Source organism: Lathyrus oleraceus, chromosome 3, assembly GCF_024323335.1.
Source record: "Lathyrus oleraceus cultivar Zhongwan6 chromosome 3, CAAS_Psat_ZW6_1.0, whole genome shotgun sequence".
Lineage (NCBI taxonomy): Eukaryota > Viridiplantae > Streptophyta > Magnoliopsida > Fabales > Fabaceae > Lathyrus > Lathyrus oleraceus.
Window position 1 is genome coordinate 366,103,906 of NC_066581.1, and position 22,517 is coordinate 366,126,422.

Here is a 22,517-nt window from a genome sequence, read left to right on the forward strand (position 1 = left end):
ACAACAAGTTTTCAGTGCCATTCTCTCCCCAGTCAGAGCCTCGGTATTTTGTTATTTGCCAGAACACCGTGTGGTGGGTCATTTCCCCACAGAGTTCTTTGTGCTGTGCATCTCCAACAGCCTTGCCAGGGTCCAGAAGATGGTGATCATTTCCCCAGCAGAATTCCTTGCCTCAACTTGGCGTTCTCTCTAATCAAGCATTTCGCATCCCTGCATGTAGAATCATATTGCATTGCATCCTCCCAAATTGCGTAGCATTTCCATTTTCATGGAGCATTACGCCATTGAAAAATTCAAACATACGCATGTAAAACATAAGGCATTCTCGGTATCCCAAGTGATAAGTCAGAAGTTGTTTCCAGTACTCAGACTGAATATTGTTCATGACTTATCTTTATTATTCCCAGCAGGGGTCGTTGGCCCACGCGCCGCCTCAATTATCATTTTCCCTATTTCTGCCGATGCTGACAGGCATGAAAGTTTCCGGTATTTAGACCGAAGTGGCATTCAGGCCAGTTTTCCGATGTTCAGATCGAAGAAGTTTCCGACATTCAGGTCGATGCAACTTGTGGCATTCAGGCCAGTTTTCCGGTATTCAGACCGAAGTGGCACTCAAGCCAGTTTCTCGGTGTTCATACCGATGTTTGATAATCTAATATCTTCCGATGTTCAGATCGAAGAAGTTTCTTACATTCAGGTCGATGCAACTTGTGGCATTCAGGCCAGTTTTCCGGTATTCAGGCCGAAGTGGCACTCAGGCCAGTTTTCCGATGTTCATATCGAAGAAGTTTCCGACATTTAGGTCGATGCAACTTGTGGCATTCAGACCATTTTTCCGGTATTCAGACCGAAGTGGCACTCAGGCCAGTTTCACGGTGTTCAGACCGATGTTTGATAATCTAATATCTTCCGATGTTCAGATCGAAGAAGTTTTTGACATTCAGGTCGATGCAACTTGTGGCATTCAGGCCAGTTTTCCGATATTCAGACCGAAGTGGCACTCAAGCCAGTTTTCCGATGTTCAGATCGAAGAAGTTTCCGACATTTAGGTCGATGCAACTTGTGGCATTCAGGCCAATTTTCCGGTATTCAGACCGAAGTGGCACTCAGGCCAGTTTCCCGGTGTTCAGACCGATGTTTGATAATCTAATATCTTCCGATGTTCAGATCGAAGAAGTTTTCGATATTCAAATTGATGAGCGGCATTCAGGCCATGGTTATTTCTGTGTTACCATTTATTTTGGAATTCAGGCTAACATTCCTTGTTTCGGTGTTCAGACCGACTCTCACCGTACCAGACGGGTTCTTTTTCAAGACCACCTCTTGGCCGATTCTGACAGGCATTGTTACTTCATTTTTTCACTTCAGTGTAAATTTTTGGGCTTTTATCGTATTCAATCACTTGATACCTCGAAAGTGCGAAAGCCGTTGCTATCTTCCTTTCGGGTTTCCAGTTGATTGAATAGGGGCAACTGTAATACCCCAAAATTTACCCTTCATTTTTCCTGGAAGCATGGGATTATGTTTTACACTTCATTAGTATCATATTAGGTCATACTCATTGCATACTGCATTAGTGGCATGGAGATCAGGTTTTGATCGATCACTCCTTAACAGAAGGAGCCCACACCAAGCAAGATTGAGAATTGGACTTCATTTTCTAAGTATACAAGTCTCAAGGGTCTCAGGGGGGTCCAAGTATCTTATTATGGTCCTCAGTTCATTAGTGAAGGATTCAAAGCTATCAGAGTGTTCATCTGGATTTAATCAGAAATTAGGGTTTCATGGCTACCTGCAACAGGCAATGTTTGGTTGGAAGTAGAGGAGCTCATCCATGTCATGATTAGATAGGCATCTTGGCCTAGGAAGATTCACAATTATCTCAGAAAGATCCATTGGCAATCAGTGCAATCAGTTCTTGATCATTTTGCCCTAAAACTAGGGTTTGGTATAAAATCAGTTTATTTCTGATTCTTTGGGTGAAACTATTTTCCATCGCCCTCCATATGTCCACAAGAGTCTACATACAAAAAATCAGCTCTTTATTTGAGCCAGAAGTGCTTCAATTGATCAATGGAATCGGGAATCAGACAGTTTGGGAAAAGTCAACTGTGGGGCCATAAAAGTCAACTCCTGACATTTTAAGCGTGGAATCTCAAAATCCATGCCTAGGGGATCCTACATGTGAAATTTGGTCAAGGTTGGATCATGGATTCATCATTTAATCAGGAATTGGAAAAGTTACTTAATTTGGAAATGGTTGACTTTCTATTTAGGGCAAGTTTACATGATCGTTGCACTCACTTTAAGCCCATTTTTCATCAAGATAAAAGCTCCATTTGAATATTTCTCCAACATGAAAGTTGTTTCTCTTGTTCCAAGATTTCTATAGATATAAAGTTTGCTCCATTTGGATTAGAATTGAGAAAGTTATGCTTAGTCAAAGTGAGACATTTTTTAGGACACTTAGAAAAACTTCTAAGTCCAAATTCTTCAAAATTTGTCAAGACTTCTTGGCCAATTTTCTTGCACTTCAAAGCATTATTTGAAAATACTTTCTTCACAACAATTGTACCTTGCCATGTCCTCTTTCACATCCTTTTGAAATCATCTCATTTGGATCCATGGTTGAGAGATACATTCATTTAAAGTGGGCACCATGACTTGATTTTCTAGGCAGATTTTAGGCCTGGCTGACCCAATCAGACTTTCTCAGCATGCTGCACAAACCAGTCACGTTTTTTTTTACCTCTTTTGGCCATGCATTGGACATCCATTCACTTAAGTTTGGCCCAAAATAACAACATTTTACACCTCACTTCACACTTTTACTCTTATGGATAAATCACTTATTAAAAAGCCTATGAGAACACCTAATCCACCCTATTTAAGAAGTTGAAACCCTAACCCTAAAGGAGCATTGGAATTTTGTGGCAAGGAGGCAAAGCTTCATCACACATCAGATTCCATTCCACTTCTAATTTCCATTAGGTAATCATCTCTTCCATGACCATGTTTTGATATATCTACGCTTGCTTACCATGTTCATCACCATCAATCCTTCCATTTCCGTATTTCTTTTTCTTATTTAAAATAGTTTCTTCGTCCATAAAATTACCCAAAAATACTTTTCACTTTTCTTAACGTTTTATTTAATTTTATATAATTTTTATTTTCGTATTTTTTTAATATTAATAATTTATTTTAATTATTTATTCTAAATGGTCCATTTTAACACACTTTTTTTTATTGATTTTATTTTTATGACTTAAAATTATTGTTAGCATTTGATTTTTAGGATTAAGGTCGACAACTGTCTCATGGTCAACTTGACCTTTTCTTGGAATTTTATTTCACATTTTCAATTTATTTTGATTTATTTCTAACCTAGTCTTATTAATTGACTTTTGGTTTGACCTATGTTTTGTTTTAATTAATTCACGTGTCAATTTTCATTATTTTAAAAAGATTTTTGGGGGATGATGATGTCCTGACCCCACCTTATTTAGTTTAATTTTTCATAATTTTCGTGATTAATTTATTATTTATTCTTGATTTATTTCTAACCTAGTCTTATTAATTGACTTTTAATTTGACTTCTGTTTTATTTTAATTCATTCACGTACCAATTCTCGTTATTTTTAAAATATTTTTGGGGGATGATGATGTCCTGACCCCACCTTATTTATTTTAATTTTTCATAATTTTCTTGATTAATTTGCTATTTATTTGTTATTTTTTAAGTTGACTTGAATTTTCAGTTGACTTCTTTATGATCGATGTTTGACTTAGGGATTGCTTATGGCAATTGAAGAGATCTTTTGATCCTCCCTTGTTCATCTCATATGCCATGTATTATAGGCCTTTTACCTTGATTTTATTTGGTCCTTACCTCATTTCCTGATTAAATTATTCAGTGGACCCTCTGTGTGCATATTTTCATGCTTTCTATTGCTTGATTATTTAACATGTTCATACTCCCATGCATTGTTTAAATGCTCCATTATTTGATTCTTTGGTTTGATTATATATTGTTTATTTATCCGATCTGATTGATAACTGTTGCCTACTTGTATGATGTATGAGGCATATATTCTTATTGTTTGTTTGCCATGAACAATCCCCATTCATAACAAATGTACCCCTCTCCCATAAAGTGTATAATATTTATTTCTTTATTTCTTTAGTCGCCTGTTAATACAAAAATCAAAACGAACATCCGATAACCATTTCAAAATAAGATCAGAAGCTCGATCCAACGTCGAGTGATCATTTTCAAAACTTAACAGAACCAGCACGCATTCATCCATCCTCTTGTAAGTCGATTGCCTCAGGCATCGCCATCTACCTGTAAGTCGATTGCCTCCGGAATCGCCATCTACCCTTATCCATAACTCCTCTCCGCGCTCCATCCATCGACTCTTGTTCCGTTGAGGTAGCACCCATTAGGTAGAACCCTTTGTATGATAACATAGGTAGAATTCCCTTATTCTTTGCATGCTGACATTAGGTAGATGTTCCCCTTTGTAAATCCTAACACATAGGTTCATATTGCATGACAACTCTAGAGCAGAGCTTCCCCACTTTTAGACCTTCCGTGCGTCTCCGATCTTGTGGCATGTCAGTCCGTTCTATTGCAAAGAGGTAACTGCCTAAGACTCGATTCAGCGAGTTGCGACACCTACTGCTAGGACGTTGAACACACTGCCCACCCTCCTTTGACACAGCTGGTGTCCTTTTTTGTAAGTCCATGTTCAGATGGCAATCCTTAACCCCTAGTTAGCCGAACTACGTTTTGCTCTGATTCTCATTCCAGATGAGATACGTAGGCATAAGACGCGACGTCTTACCGAGCACACTTCTCTTTAACCCATAGGTAGCCGAGCTACGAAGACTCTGATTCTCATACTCATATGAGATACGTAGGCAGTGGATGCGACATCCTTGCGAGTCATTTTCTGTTAACCTTCCTTTTAGTAAATAGTACTTTAGATATACCTACACCCTTTAGACTAGAACAACACTTATGAAAAGGGCTCCCTAGGAGTACCTAGGATGTTTTGCGTGCTTAAAACCTTCCCATTGCATAACCAACCCCCTTACCCAGATCTCTGACATTTTTACTAGTTTTTGATTCGATAAAATTTTAGGTTTTTGTTCGCTTTCTAACCATTCCTTTGGATAAATAGAAGTGCGGTGGCGAATCGACTTGTATGGTTTACCTTGGATTTAGTCAATATCTTTAATGGTAACGAATACCCCATTACACTATTTGATTGAGGAGATGAGAAAAAGAACATTTTTTATTTTTTGATGATTTGGAAAGACATTGAGTCTTATGCCTACGTACCCGTGATGGATCAAAACCTCGTAGTTCGGGTTCAAAAGTAAGAATGGATTTGTTGGGGTTGATTTTATGAGAAAGATACAAATTGTCATCTTAAGGAGAAAACTCACATTTAAACCACCACAAACATGTGGAAGATAGATCTTTGCATCAAATTGAAAGAAGGGCTCTCGCTTGGATATAGAATCAACAAGTATGCCACATACCTCTTCCGAATGGAAAAGAATCAATATCAAGCTCAACAATGTTATGGGGTAGGAGATTTAAATCTCAACTAGGGATGACTCATGTCTAATCCTTTTATGAAAAGGTTTTAAACATGGAAAAGCCAAAGTGGCAAAAGGGTTTGAATTAAGTTTGTGTTTTTTAGGTCTTATGAAAAGATATTTGAATATGCTTAAGTGTTTTGAAGCATTTGATTAAAAAAAAGGATAAATAATGACCTAAGTAAAAGTTTATTATGAAAGTGGTTATAAGAAGGAGAGAGAGATAGAATCCTAAGGTTTAAATTGAGGGGAACCTAAGATTGTATCTAGAAGTTTTTGGATTAAGGGGAAGCAAAGTTGTATAGAATGCAGATGAACACACACATGCAAAATGACAAAAATGCCTTTCCCTTGGATATAAACAATAACAAGGTTGAACATGCATTAACATTAAGGCATAAAATATGGCTGAATACAATGGAATTTGGAAGTTTGAGGTTTGGAGAATTTGCTACAATGGAGTTTTTGTGTCAATTCTGGTGTATTGAGTTATGACGATTGTCTCTCTATTTATAGAGGATCCATATGGTTCATGTAACTTGCAGAAATCAATCTTAGTTCAATTGGAATGCTAGTTTGGTGACTTGGTTTCATTTTGCACAAAAAATCATAATGGATCATGATGAAAAGGTGGAGTGAAAGAAGGAGTTTAGAGGTACTTTTAGGATGTTGCTTCTGGTTTAGAGGTTAAGTGTGATCAGAAGAAACAAGTTAGAAGTTCAATGCAAGAGTGGTTGGAAAAGTTGGCCTTTATCAAAATGGATATGAAGCTTTTTGCAAAACCTTCCAAATATGGCATCAAGACTTGGTTAATGACTCAATCCCTTGTGTAATGCATCAAAGGTTTGTGTAATCTTCTGATTAAGGTGAGATTTAGAAGCAAGATACCCTGTAAAGCAAGATCATGTAGCTTTGGCTCAACGTTACATGATGAATTTGTCATGAAAATGACCCAAAACTCAGATTTGGAGATCCAACTTCAACTCTTCGAAACTCCTAGCTCAAATATGATAATTTCACGATCTTGGACATTTTGGAAAGCTAAGACCATCCTATATAACTTTCATGTTATGAGTTTTACTTGAATCAACGTGTATCATGGTGAAAAGTGATGATCAAGTAAGCCACTTTTTGAAGGCAGATTTGGTTGAAGATTTTTCTAAGTGTTTTAAGTTCATGGTACCAACTTCATGGCTTCATAACTTGAAATCCTTACATTTTTTGGGAATTAATCATCAAGAACAAAGTTTAAGTATAAAGTAAGACCTTTAATATGATCATTCGAGCAAAGAAAATGGTGGCCTGGATCACAAGTTATGGCCTTGGAAAGATGGGTACTTGAACATGTATTTTTTCATAACCAAATCTTGCCCCTTTTGCAAGTAACCTCAAATTTCTGGTTTACTCTTGATCAAATGCATCCATCAAAAATATTTTAATTATCCTTGAGTTGAGAAGTCCATGGTTGACCAAAAATGTCAAAAGTAAAACTTTGACTTTGCCTCAATTGACTTTGTATCAGATGAATCTAATTCTTGCAATCTTTAATGAATGAGATCTCTTAGGCATATTGGATGATGTGAATGAATCACTTATGATGTATTTGAAGTATTTGAACCATACTTCAAGCTTTGGGATCATGCGTTGGCTAAAAAGTCAACTAGTTGACTTTGGGTCAAAACCCTTGCTGAGGGTATCAGATGAACTCTGGCCTTGATAAATTTGAGATGGAATGATCTTGAAATTGATTCTTATTGGTGGAAGTCACTTGATTACTTGGGAAGGATGAGGGGTTTGAAATGTTAAAACTCATGCCAAGTCTTGATTGATCAATCTTTGAAAGCTCTTGGTGCAAAACCTTAGCTTAAGACAAACAAAGTAGAAAATCTTTTTGTATTTTCAATAGGTTAGTAGTGCAAAGATGCTAGATGTCATGCAAATGATACAAATGATGGTGGCATCTTAGGGTTGAAAATTAGGGTATGACAGATGCCCCTATTTAAGTTTCTTCAATCTGGAGATAGGAATATTGGAATTTTCATCTCGACGTGATTAAAGAGATTTAAATACAAACATGCACGGTTTTTGGCCCTAAGAGGCCACCAAATGCTTATGATATGATATGCATGCAGGACTCAGGAATTCTGTGAGGAACAATGTCACAGGGGAGTAATACTAGTTGATAAAACATATAGGGATAAAGGAACACCACTATGGGGACAGACAAAAGGAAATTCCACCGAGGAAAAGATTACAACTTCAGTTTGCAAATTCCAATGGATCCGGGCTCCCTGGGGAATAGATCATTCCAAATGATCATGACTTCAACTGAAGAAATATCTTTGCAACAGGTTTCTCAAAGGTAGAGATGACAATCTGTTCAAATAACGAGTTCTAAATTTCGCAACAGGTTTCTCAAAGCTAGAGATAACCTTCTGTTCAAATAACGAGTCTAAATAAGCTTACTGATCACACTGAATCATACCGCGTTTTTGACTCGGATTTCACATGTTTATTAGGTCTTTATTATCATTTTGCTTGTGTTATGCTCTCTTTTATGTTGTTTTCATATATTTAGCTCTTTCGGGACCTTTATAGAAGAAACGAAGCAAAAAGACCAAAAATTAGGGTTTTTCGGCAAATATTGTACACATGGCATTATGCATGGCGGCCGCTATAGGAGAAGTCATGACACACCAGCCCTCAACCAGGAGGAAACCACCACGATCCCATGAACTTTCCCATTCACACACATGGCGGGCGCCACCTTTTCATTTCACGTTCCCACTAAGGAGAAGTTGAAGGGCATCATGGTCTTTGCATGATGCTGAGTTCCTTTATAAATAGGTCGTTCTAGTTCATTTCCAAATCATCCAACTTAGTTTACAACACTAAGACTATATTATCATTTGTAAAAGCGGTAATCCGTCACATAGAGGGGTTATCCCACCGTAGTGTAATTGAGTTGGAGCACTTTGATTTTGCAGTCGTCTTTATCTTCAAAGTCAATGGTTTATCTTCCTTGTACCAGATTCAAAGCCTCTGTTTGGAGCAAGTTCTAATTTAATCGCTTTTATTTATTTTACTTGTCATGCTTTACTTTATTTAATTACTTGTCCTACTTTACTTTATTTAATTTCTTGCCACACTTTACTTTATTTAATTTCTTGTCATGCTTTACTTTATTTAATTCCTTGTCATTGTCTTTATTTTATTTAAACTTCCCGCCATTATCTTTACTGCTCGTTTTAATTGTTCTACACGCTTTACTTGTTTTTCACGCCTTGCATTCTAAACTTCTTTTCATCATGTTCAAAATCGTTGTATTTGTTTGTATTACCATGTCTGGTTAAATCTTTCAAAGGTTAGAATGTAAGGATCGCGGTTAAAAAGATGTTTCACATATTGCATCTGTAGAAATGCTTTAAAGGCTGTTTTGATTTTTAATTCGAGTTTCTTGAAACAAACTTGGTTAGTTTTAACTACTCAAGGAGTGTGAAAGTGTCCAGGCTTAGTTAACTAGGAATATTTATCACTTTAAGGAAAAACGACTTTTAAAACTATTTTCGGACGCGTTGATAGATTTAAAATCAGGAAACTCCTTAGGTAAATTTTCCAAATCAAAATTACTTTTCAACTAGGTTTTTTAGTCTCATTTCTTAAAAATAAGTTTACTACTTTAGCGTTCTGTGCACCTTTTATAAGTGACAATAAAAGGCCTTAATTTAAGGGTAAACTCGGTTCTGAATACGCGAAAGCGACAATTCCTGTTAAATGGGTTCTTTTCAAGAGTAGAAAATATTACCCCATAAGTAGTTTTATTTAGACAATTGAAACATCGTTTAACTGACGTGAATTACATTCAAGCCTATTTTATCTACACTATATTTTCCTTTATTTACTGTTATTTTGCGACATCAATATCTCTCTTGTACCGCTTTAGATAAACATCGTAACAATAGAAATCAATAGATTGACAATTTGGTCTCTGTGGGATCGATATTCTTTTATATTACTCTGACGTGTTACACCGTCTAGACTAAGGCATTATCAGCCGGTAAATGCGAAGAACCCGTAGTACCGGAAATTTAGTAGATCCTTTAGCGGAACCCGAACGTTACACTCGTACACGCCTCTTACTCGTCTGAATTAAGAAAGCTATGGCCGAGAATCGCGATTGGAGACCTCTTAAGGAATTTGCCCAACCCTCTGATAAGGAACCTAGTTCTAGTATAGTAAACCCCCTCATTCCTGCATTTCGAACTAAAACCATCTTTACTACAATTAGTGCAACAGAACCAATTCAGGGTCTTGCTACTGAGAACCCAAATCAACATTTAAAAGTATTTATCCAACTGGCCGACACTTTTAAGTCCAACGGTGCTTCACCTGATGCGATTCGTTTAAGATTATTTCCTTTCTCCCTCAGAGATAGAGCACGTTCATGGTTGGATTCACTTCCAGCTAACTCAATAACTACCTGTGAAGACCTTAGAAGAGTATTCCTTGCTAGATATTTCCACCTAGTAAGACTACTGTTCTTCAAAACCAAATAACTAGATTTACTCAAAACCAAGGAGAATCACTTTTTGAAGCTTGGGAGAGATACAAAGAGCTATTAAGAGTCTGTCCACCCCATGGCCTAGAACAACGGCTGATCGTTCATACCTTCTACAATGGACTCCATTATAACACAAAGATGAGCATCGATGGTGCCGCTGGTGGCGCGTTGATGAACAAACCTTACCCTGAAGCTTGTGACCTAATTGAGGATATGGCCCAAAACCATTACCAATGGGGAACTGAACGAGCATTAGTAGAGAAAAAGGAGACCCAAGGTGGAATACATGAGGTAAGCTCTATGGACATGATGCAGGCGAAAATGGACGCTTTATCCCTTAAGGTCAAACATATTTCTACAAACATTAACACCACAACGGTAGTCCACACAGAGTGTGAACTTTGTGGATCTAAAGGACACGAATCGCCGGAATGTAACCTTTTGAACGACCTGAACATCGACCAAGTGAATTACGCCCAAGGTAACCCATTTTCAAACACTTACAATCCTGGATGGAAGAATCACCCGAATTTTTCCTATAAAAACCGGAACCCTATCCAAAATTATGCACCTCAGAGACCACAAGGTTATCAAGCCTAAAAACCAAATCAACCTATGCAAGTTGTGCCCCAGAAGTCTAACCTTGAGAAGATCATGGAGAACTTTATATCAGGCCAGACTCAGCAAAATAAAGAATTCCTAAACCAGAACATTCACGTAAACAAATTGATAACGCAATTAGGGACCAAGGTTGATCAGATAATCACTCACAATAAGATGCTTGAAACCCAGATCTCACAGGTAGCACAAAACCAAGCCCCACAAACTACACCTGGAGGTGAATTCCCTGGACAACCTCAACTCAACCCTCGAGGGCAAGCTAACGCTATCTCATTACGAAGTGGGACCGCTTACGAAGGGCCTCATAACCCAGCAATGAGCGAGTCCAAAGCTTCTAAAGAAAATATACTTACAAACCAAGGAGAAGAACCAGTGGAACTCGAAAAACAAACCGACCAAGAAGGAGAAGCCAAGGATAAAACTTACAAACCACCAATCCCATATCCGCAAAGACTTAAACAACACAAAATCAACAACCAATATCAAAATTTTATAAAAGTAATAGAGAAGCTTCATGTAGAGATTCCTTTCACCGAAGCCATCACCCAAATTCCATCTTACGCCAAATTTCTTAAAGACATCTTAACCAACAAGCGTAGGCTTGACGATCCCAAAACCTTGGAATGCAACTTTATTTCTTAGAATAAACTTTCTAAGAAGGAGAAAGACCCTGGGAGTTTTTCTATACCTTGCATTTTAGGGAGTCATGTGATCGACAAAGCTTTCCTAGACTTAGGCGCTAGTGTGAGTTTAATGCTCTTATCTGTGTGTAAAAGGTTAAACTTAGGAGAATTACAACCAACTAAGATGTCCCTCAAATTAGCCGATAGATCTGTTAAGTATCCTGTAGGCATATTAGAGGACATCCCCGTTAGGATCGGTCAACTTTATATCCCGACAGACTTTGTGGTCATGGATATCAAGGAAGACGACGATATCCCTATCATTTTAGGTAGACCATTTTTATCAACAACCGAAGCTATAATAGATGTTAAAAAAGGAAAATTAACTTTCGAAGTAGGAGATGAGAAGATAAAGTTTATTCTTTCAAAGTTCCTGATGGCACCAATCATAGGAGACGTATGTTACGCGATTGATATCATAGATGAATGCATAAGGGAATTTGATCAAGAAGGACCTACGATCAAACCATTTTCAAACCCGAATGAAAAGGATGACGAGCTAGAGGAATTGGAACCTCACCCTAACGAATGTTTGGATCTTACTCCAGCCCTTTCACCAAACTCTCAAAAACCAGCTCAAGAACTTAAGGAATTGCCCAAGAACCTAAGATATGACTTTTTGGATAAAGAAATGAACCGCCCAGTAATAGTTAGTGCCACCTTAAACCAAGACGAGACAAACTGACTCTTGAATGTTTTAAGAAGATACCCCTCTACCTTAGGAAATAACATCTCCGATTTAAAAGGTATAAGCCCATCCGTGTGTATGCACGGGATCTCAATAGAGGAGGATTCAAAACCTTCCAGAGAACATCAGAGAAGGATCAACCCTGTAATGAGTGAGGTGGTAAAGAAGGAAGTCCTTAAATTGCTAGAAGTTGGTATAATCTATCAAATCTCTGATAGTAAATGGGTAAGTCCTGTACATGTGGTACCTAAAAAGGGAGACATCATAGTCGTGCAGAACAAGAAGGGAGATCATGTAGCAAAACGTATAGAAGGCGGATGGCGTATGTGCATAGACTATAGGAAACTCAATAAGGCAACTTGGAAAGACCATTTCCCCATTCCATTCATAGATCAAATGCTTGAGCGTCTTGCTAGACACTCTTACTTTTGTTATCTGGATGGATATTCTGGATTTTTCCAAATACCCATACACCCCGAGGATCAAGAGAAAACAACCTTCACCTGTCCTTACGGGACGTTTGCTTACAGACGAGTGTCGTTTGGACTCTGTAATGCGCCAACTACTTTCCAACGTTGTATGATGTCAATCTTCGCAAATTATCTCGAAGGAATTATGGAAGTATTTATGGATGATTTCTCGGTATGTGGGTTCAACTTTCAGAATTTCCTCATTAATCTTGAGAAAATCCTAGAGAGATGTGTAGAAGTTATCCTTGTGTTAAATTGGGAGAAGTGCCACTTTATGGTTAAAGAAGGCATAGTGTTAGGACATATAATATCTGAAAGAGGCATTGAGGTCGACAAAGCAAAGATAGAAGTTATAGAAAACCTTAACCCTCCTAAGACAGTTAGAGAAGTCCGTAGTTTTCTTGGACACGCCGGTTTCTACCGACGCTTCATCAAAGATTTCTCTAAAATAACAAAACCCCTGACCGACCTTCTGATGGTTATGTTGAATTCATTTTCAATGAAAACTGTATCGAAGCCTTTAATCATTTAAAACAAGCGCTAATTTCAGCACCCATTTTACAAACTCCGGATTGGACTCAACCCTTTGAAATAATGTGTGATGCTAGCGATTTCGTTATAGGAGCTGTTTTAGGACAAAGTAAAGATAAGAAATACATGTAATATATTACGCTAGTAGAACCCTAGATGCCGCTCAACTAAATTATACAACAACAGAGAAGGAACTCCTAGCTATAGTTTTTGCAATTGATAAATTTAGGTCTTATCTTATCAGATCTAAGATTATAGTCTATACAGACCATGCAACTATCTGTTACCTTCTAAGCAAAAAGGATGTGAAACCTAGGTTACTCAGATGGATCCTTTTGCTACAAGATTTCGACTTAGACATTCGAGATAAAAAAGGAACAGAAAACGTAGTTGCTGACCATCTTTCCAGACTAGAGTATTTGAAGCCAGACCATTTACCTATAAATGATGATTTCACCTATGACAGATTGATAGCCAAGTTAGATACCGTTCCTCTTGAACCTGATAGAGACAACTTTGGGACAGTTTCAGAAATTAGCAGAGTACCATGGCACGCTGATTTTGTGAATTATCTAGCCGCTGATATCATACCACCTGACCTCAATTATCAACAAAAGAAGAAGTTCTTTAAATACGTAAGATTTTTCTATTGGGACGAACCACTCCTTTTCAAAAGAGGAACAAATAACATCTTTCGACGTTGCGTCCCAGAAGAAGAAGTTAGAAATATCATAGAGCATTGTCATTCTTCACCTTATGGTGGACATTCAAGCACATCCAAGACATACACTAAGATCCTTCAAGTTGGTCTTTATTGGCCAACACTATGGCGTGATGTCCATACTTATATTGTCCAATGAGACCGGTGCCAGCACGCTGGAGACATCTCAAGACGCGACAAAATGCCTTTGAAGAACATCCAAGAAGTGGAATTATTTGATGTTTGGGGTATTGATTTCATGGGACCTTTTCCATCTTCGATGGGAAACAAGTATATTTTGGTAGTCGTCGACTATGTGTCCAAATGGATAGAAGTTATAGCCGCACCTACCAACGACACAGGAGTAGTCACCAAGATGTTTAAAAATAATATTTTCCCCAGATTTGGAGTGCCACGACTTGTCATAAGTGATGGTGGATCACATTTTATATCCAGGATATTCGATAAACTCTTAAGAAAGTATGGAGTAAAACACAACGTAGCAACACCATATCATCCCCAGACTAATGGTCAAGTGGAAGTATCTAACAGAGAGATTAAGCAAATCTTGGAAAAAACTGTTTCAATATCCAGAAAAGATTGGTCTGAAAAGCTAACAGAAGCATTGTGGGCTTACAGAATTGCTTACAAAACCCCTATTGGAACTACACCATACCAGTTAGTCTATAGAAAGTCATGCCACTTACCTTTTAAACTTAAGCACAAAGCATATTGGGTCATCAAGACCCTGAATTTGGATTACCTAGCATCTGGCGAGAAGCGAATCCTCGATATCCACAAATTGGAGGAACTCCGCCAGAACTCTTACGAGAATGCCATTATATACAAAGAAAGAACTAAAGCATGGCATGACAAAAGGAATGTGAAAAAGGACTTTAATATAGGCGACTCTGTTCTCCTTTTCAATTCCAGATTACGACTTTTTCCAGGTAAGCTGCGTTCGAGATGGACAGACCCCTTTAAGGTTTCCAAAATCCTAAAATCTGGAGCATTTGAAATCCAGAACAATTCCTGTAATCCGTTTGTGGTAAATGGACAAAGACTGAAGCAATATCAAGGAGGTGACATCCCCACAGAATGCCCTGGCCATACTCTGATCGACCCTCCGATTCCTACCTCTGATATATAAAGTTCGAATCGTCAAGCTAACGACGTTAAACAAGCGCTGCATGGGAGGCAACCCATGATTTCTTTTCCTTTGCTTTACTTTTACTATTTCAATTTATATTTTCATTTGTTATATATATATATATATATATATATATATATATATATATATATATATATATATATATATATATATATATATATATATATATATATATATATATATATATATATATATATATATATATATATATATATATATATATATATATATTTATGTTTAGACTAACATTTACAATATTTGCGATTTCAGATGTCCTCTGTTTTTAACCTAACTTTTCAGGATGGAGAATTTCGACACTATGCCAATGATCTTTCGTGACCTAGTATAGGAGCAACGCTACTCAATGCTTTCCCAGCGTCCAATGCTGCCCACCAGATATCCTGATTCAAGCTGCATGGAAGCATTAGGCATTGAGCCTAGTGTCAGGCATTTATGCAATCAGTTGCAATGGGATGAGTATATTGATGCGATGCACGTGACTTACAAGAACCTCACTTTGGAGTTCTTGAGCTCGCTGAACTACAAGCCCTATGTTGGTCACGCTTGTGATGGTGGCTACATTAATTTCAGGTTATTTGGGACAGAATACACCTTCAACCACAAGCATTTCGGTGACTTACTTGGATTTCAGACTACTTATGATGCCTCATATGAGCTCCCCATGAGCTATTTCCTAAGTAGAGACGTTGAGAAGTTCTGGAGTGACATTGCATGTGGAGGTAGCCCTGACCCTTCCACCTAAATCTCTAACAAGATCCATAATCCTGCTTTCAGATATTTTCAGATGATTATCGCCCACACCTTCCTGGGGAAGAGTGACACTGATACACATGTAAGTGCTGAAGAGATTTTCTTCATGTACTGTACCACTCAGTCACGCCCAGTAGATTGCGGAGCTTTTTTGATCGAGAGTCTCTATCTTAATGCTCGCTCCGCTGTGAGCCCTATACATACATGTTGGAAGCACGATGACTCATATAGCCTCCGCCCTAGGACTTGATAGAAGGCTTTTTCATCTAACATCTTACTGCAATTATACTTTGATGGATATTGACTTCTGTCTAGATCGTGGCCTCGTGAGGAGATCTTCCTTCCACCCGGATCAATACAGGCTCTTGATCGAGGGTGAGACTATCCATTACTTTACTTTACCAAACCCTCAGGTAACTTGTGTTTATAATCAGGCCAATTGGGCCTATGCCATAGAAGGCCAAGGCGAGAGAGTAGATGAGCAGAGAATCCCACCTAAAGCAGAGCATCATCCAGCACCTACCAGAATCAAAGTCCTCACCAATAATCCAAATCTTCAGTGTCCAAGCATGCATTCTGAGCTTGTTAAGCTTCGTATGGAGATAGCCCAGCTCCACCAGGAGCTCGCTGACGTTGCTTTGCAGGTCGAAGTGTCAGATGCCACACATGCCACTAAAGTTGATATACTGAACAATGAGATCGCCGACCTTTGACACCAGATCGCAGAGCTCCGAGGATACGAAGTCGAGGAGACTTCATTATTCCCTGAGCATCGATGACATCACCGACCGAGAGATGCCGTTTGATTTACCTATTTCCCATTGTTTATTATTTATGCTTATTTTTATTTTTCCTTTTGACTTTATGCTTGCTTTTTCTTTCCTAGGATCTCTCGACCCATGACTTATTACTAAACTATTCATATATATATATATATATATATATATATATATATATATATATATATATATATATATATATATATATATATATATATATATATATATATATATATATATATATTCTTCCATTTTATTTTATTTTATTCTACTTTACTATTTTTTTTATTTTTTTTTGTCAAGCTTAATAAAGAAACAGCATACCATGGAAGCCTATGTACACCCCTTTTTTTGCAAAATGAAGATAAAAGTTGTGGCCCAAGAAGCAATGAACAAATCCGGTCCAAACACCAATTCCGAAGCCATGGCGGGCGCCATGAGGTTTGAACATTTAACGGGACAGAATCCCTAATTTCACCATTTTCACCTTCTTCAACCTCTCAAAACCCATTTTCTCCTCCTTCCAACTCCACCAAAGTCCACGAAAAATCCCAACTTCCTCATTTTAACTCCAAGCCATTACCATTTCCAAACTTCACTCATCCATTTCTCTACCAAAAACCCACTAAAACTCCATTTTTCACTTTCTTTCCATAAACACCCATTTTTCTCTTCACTCACCATCAATGGCCGGAATGGAGTTCAACAATATCATTCTTTGCGGAGGAAAACCCGGAGAGCGTCATAACAAAATTTTACAAAAATTGCAATCACGGGAAATTCTCGCTACCAGGTATGTAGACGGAGATTGTTTGTATACTTTAGGGACATACCATAGTGTTTTTCATATGCTTGATACTTTAGGATTACATGATATTTTTGCTAATAAAGCACCCACCTATGATAGGCTGACTAGGGAATTTTTGAGTTCCCTAATTTACACTATTTATCCTGGCATTGCTAGCACGGTTGGTACCGTATGTTTTAGAATGTTTAATATTGAATATGAGTACACTACTGATGCTTTAGCAAGTTTGTTAGAAATGCCTTACGGAGAGGGTGCCATTTGTGAGACACCCTTAGATGCTGAATGGGCACTTGAAGCATTTACTTTTTGGAATAGATTATCAAATGTGTCTGTCACTTCCTTTAAAGGAATTTTAGCTTCCAATATTCATAACCCGGCCATCCGTATTTTTCGATATCTTTTGGCATATACTATTTTCGGTTGGGAGAATTCTAATAAAGTAAATGCTCGTGAGTTGCTATTTTTACAGGGTTGCCTTACTAATCGAAGGATCAATCCTATTCCTTTTATGCTTACACATATGTCCATCATTCTTAAAAAGGGAGGAACCATTTCTTTTGGTGGTTTAATTACTTCTATTGCTAGAGCGTTAAATCTCAACGCTAAGTTAGCCACCTTAGAACCACTCCCTCACCGCACCATTAACTTAAATTTTTTTAAGGATATGAAATTATGCAAGGTGCGGCGAGCAAGTGGTTATAACCTCATGATCCATGATGTAGCTATACCTAGTGTTGTTTTACCTTGCTCTCAGCGTACACATGTGCGACATGCAAGGAACTGGACGTATGATCTTGATGCTCTACCTTTTACCGGTCCTTTGCCACTTAATGTTCCTATGGACAATGGGCAAGGGACCAATGATGAGTATGACCGGCGCGACCATTCACCTGCTCATGATATTCCTACTGCATCACCTTCACACACTGCACCTTCTTCTTCTGACCATTTTGCAGGTACCACTCCTGGTTTTTACATCACTGAGGAGACGTGGCGTAAGCACCTGGCTCGAGAGGAAAGGTGTGACGCCTTTCTGAATACCATAAACCAATAATTGACAGATAATATGAGTTTTATGGTAGCCTCCCAGCAACGTAGTGAGAAAGCACATCGGACTATCACTGAGTCCTTACTTGCGATCACTAATGAGCAGCATCGCCAGCAACAGGCTACTGAGCGTCACTTCGCACTTATCAAGGCCAACCAGGGGTCTCTCTTAGGTCGCTCTAGGCAGCTGCAGGAAGGACTTAGTACTCGTAGCATGCGTCGTTGACCCAGGCATCCTGACCAGGACGGTGACGGTGACGGTACCGGTGATCACCCATAGTTCTCTCTCTCTCTTCCAGTACCCTATCTCATATCGAAACATTGAGGACAATGTTCGGTTTAAGTGTGGGAGGAGATTTTTATCGCTTTCCTTTATTTTTAGTATGTTTTGTGTGTTTTAGTTGTTTGTTTTTTCTTTTAATAAATAACATGTGTTTGACGAGTCATCTGTGTAGTGTATCCGTACTTTTCCCATTTCTTTAACCTTACCAAAAAAAATATTGTGAGCAAAGAAAACAGTGCATCTTGAATATTCAGGCTATAAGACAGGTTTATGACGGGATGTAAAAGACTTGGGAAAACTTTTTCTAAAAATCGATATTGTCTTAACACCATAGGCTTCATGATTATAAGAGTCGATCCCGATACCCCATATGTTGTGGCCCTAATTTTTGTTCCAAATAAGTCCTTAAGTAGTTTATCCTTGCAGTCAGCTCCGACTTAAGCATGCTCTACGTAGGGGACCGATGAAAATATGTGAATGATCACAAAAATTCCTGCTTTGTTCTCTAGTTATATGAAAATTCGGGCTAGGTGACTCTCACACGGTCATTTAACCCAGCAAAATAAAGACATTTGCGAAACATGCAGAAGAAAAAATATATATATATATAATAATATGCCTATTGTTGGTTGGTTCAGAGGTATCTGGTGCTGAACTTGGTAGGGTGGATTACGATCCAATCCCCCACAACTACAAATTGGGTTAAATAAAGGGGTTACACCAACTTATATACCAGAGCCTCATGCTTAAGATCATAATCACTAACCGGTCACCTTACTATGAGTATGTACGAATAATGGGCTTAATGTGATTGCACCTGAATGAAAAGGACTTGAAAAAGATGAAAAGAAGGCCTGCGTATGGTGGGGTGATGTGGATTAATTTGTATGGGAACGAAGCCTATGACCGCATTTGTGGGAAGTGTCACTACAATATCTTTAGTTCGATTCGTTAGTACCTATCGATACATTCCTTTAATTAACTCTGGTTGATATTGTTTTTCTTGCATGAGCTATAAGGAGTTTTGCTTGAGGACAAACAAAGGTTTAAGTGTGGGAGAATTTGATCACACTGAATCACATCGCGTTTTTGACTCGGATTTCACATGTTTATTAGGTCTTTATTATCATTTTGCTTGTGTTATGCTCTCTTTTATGTTGTTTGCATATATTTAGCTCTTTCGGGAACTTTTTAGAAGAAACAAAGCAAAAAGACCAAAAATTAGGGTTTTTCGGAAAATATTGTACACATGGCGTTATACATGGTGGCCGCTATAGGAGAAGTCATGACACATCAGCCCTCAACCAGGAGGAAACCGCCACGATCCCATGAACTTTCCCATTCACACACATGGCGGGCGCCACCTTTGCATTTCACGTTCCCACTAAGGAGAAGTTGAAGGGCATCATGGTCTTTGCATGCTGCTGAGTTCCTCTATAAATAGGTCATTCTAGTTCATTTCCAAATCATCCAACTTAGTTTACAACACTAAGACTATATTATCATCTGTAAAAGGAGTAATCCGTCACATAGAGGGGTTATCCCACCGTAGTGTAATTGAGTTGGAGCACTTTGATTTTGCAGTAGTCTTTATCTTCAAAGTCAAAGGTTATCTTCCTTGTACCAGATTTAAAGCCTCCGTTTGGAGCAGGTTCTAATTTAATCGCTTTTATTTATTTTACTTGTCATGCTTTAATTTATTTAATTACTTGTCATGCTTTACTTTATTTAATTTCTTGTCACGCTTTACTTTATTTAATTTCTTGTCATGCTTTACTTTATTTAATTCCTTGTCATTGTCTTTATTTTATTTAAAGTTCCCGCCATTATCTTTACTGCTCGTTTTAATTGTTCTACACGCTTTACTTGTTTTTCACGCCTTACATTCTAAACTTCTTTTCATCATGTTCAACATCGTTGTATTTGTTTGTATTACCATGTCTGGCTAAATCTTTCAAAGGTTAGAATGTAAGGATCGCGGTTAAAAAGACGTTTCACATATTGCATCTGTAGAAATGCTTTAAAGACTGTTTTGATTTTTAATTCAAGTTTTCTGAAACAAACTTGGTTAGTTTTAACTACTCAAGGAGTGCGAAAGCATCCTAGCTTAGTTAATTAGGATTTTTTATCACTTTAAGGAAAAACGACTTTTAAAACTGTTTTCAGACGCGTTGATAGATTTAAAATTAGGAAACTCCTTAGGTAAACTTTCCAAATCAAAATTACTTTTCAACTAAGTTTTTTAGTCTCATTTCTTAAAAATAAGTTTAATACTTTAGCGTTCTGTGCACCTTTTATAAGTGATAATAAAAGGCCTTAATTTAAGGGTAAACTCGGTTCTGAATACGCGAAAGCGACAGTTCCTGTTAAATGGATTCTTTTCAAGAGTAGAAAATATTGCCCCATAAGCAGTTCTATTTAGACAATTGAAACATTGTTTAACTGACGTGAATTACATTCAAGCCTATTTTATCTGCACCATATTTTCCTTTATTTACTGTTATTTTGCGACATCAATATCTCTCTTGTACCGCCTTAGATAAACATCATAACAATAGAAATCGATAGATTGATGATTTGGTCTCTGTGGGATCGATATTCTTTTATATTACTCTGACGTGATTCGTGCACTCGCGAAAAGCGATCACTTACATGATCAAAACATGATTCATCTTCTTCTTTACTTAAGTATTCCACTTAGAAAAGGAAAAATAAACTTATCTGCGATTCGGGTCATAAGCCAGCGAATGGGCCTTGGTTTCTTCTTTAACCAAGTCTTTCTCTTGGAAAGGATCAATGAACAAGCTCCTAAAAAGGTGACCACTTGTTGGGGAAAGAGAAGTAACTTCACCAGGTATCTTCGAAGGATGCGGGTCAGTTAATCTTATAAAAATCTGGAATTCTCAAATAAGAGAAAATCACAATAAGGGTCTTCAATAGACTTCCACCGTGATTTACTGGGGAAATTACCATTGGTTGTGACTAACACCTCACTGGTGATATAAGTCCTTGTAACAGAATACCTCACCGGGGATATAAAGTCATGTGATAAAAGAAAGGTGCTTGTAGTAGTCTTCAACAAACTTCTCTAACGAAATTTTGTAGGGAGATGGCCATTTGTTGGAAATAACGTTTGATATGTTGATAACTTCATTGGGGATAAACAAACTTCTCAAAAAGAGGCTGCCATTTGTTATCCAGAATGGGAGTCAATAAGCTTCTCGAGAAAAGATAGCTACTTATTGGGGATCAGAGATCATGAAACAGGCTTCTCAAATAAAGAGACATCTACCTGTTGGAAGTCTTCATCAAACTTCTCTAGAGAGAAAAACCATCTGATGGAAGAAAACTTCTATATTGATAATTCCTTCAAGATAGACAAGCTTCTCAAAAGAGATAACCACTTGTGTTCACACTGGTCAAAAGGATATGTCTTCACTGGCGATAATGAAAAATGATTATCCTGGGGAGACAGTGCAAAATAAATGCACTCTCGGTCTAGGTTTAACAACCTAGAGAGATTCACCATTGATTTCCAAATATTTGGATCACTCCAGGAACAACTTGAGAGGAAAAGAAATCAAGCAATACTCTACCAATGGGGAATGAAGCTCAATTGGGATTTTTATCCTATCCAAAGATGGAAAAGGACAACTAAAGCAACCATCTTCCACGAGGAATGAACTCAATGGGGAATTAGAAAGGATGTAAACTCTCTACTTAAGGTTGACGACTCCTATGGGGAAGGAAACATAACACCCAAGGATGAACATATTCAAAGAAATTGAGGT

General features: G+C 37.8%; 1 non-coding gene across 1 annotated transcript; it reads right to left on the reverse strand.

Moving 5' to 3' along the window:
- Positions 1–10,150: 10,150 nt before the first annotated feature.
- On the reverse strand, positions 10,151–10,257 carry LOC127133889 (small nucleolar RNA R71). The gene has a single exon (XR_007807693.1). It is a non-coding gene; the product is annotated as a small nucleolar RNA R71 (small nucleolar RNA).
- Between the last annotated feature and the right edge of the window lie 12,260 nt (positions 10,258–22,517).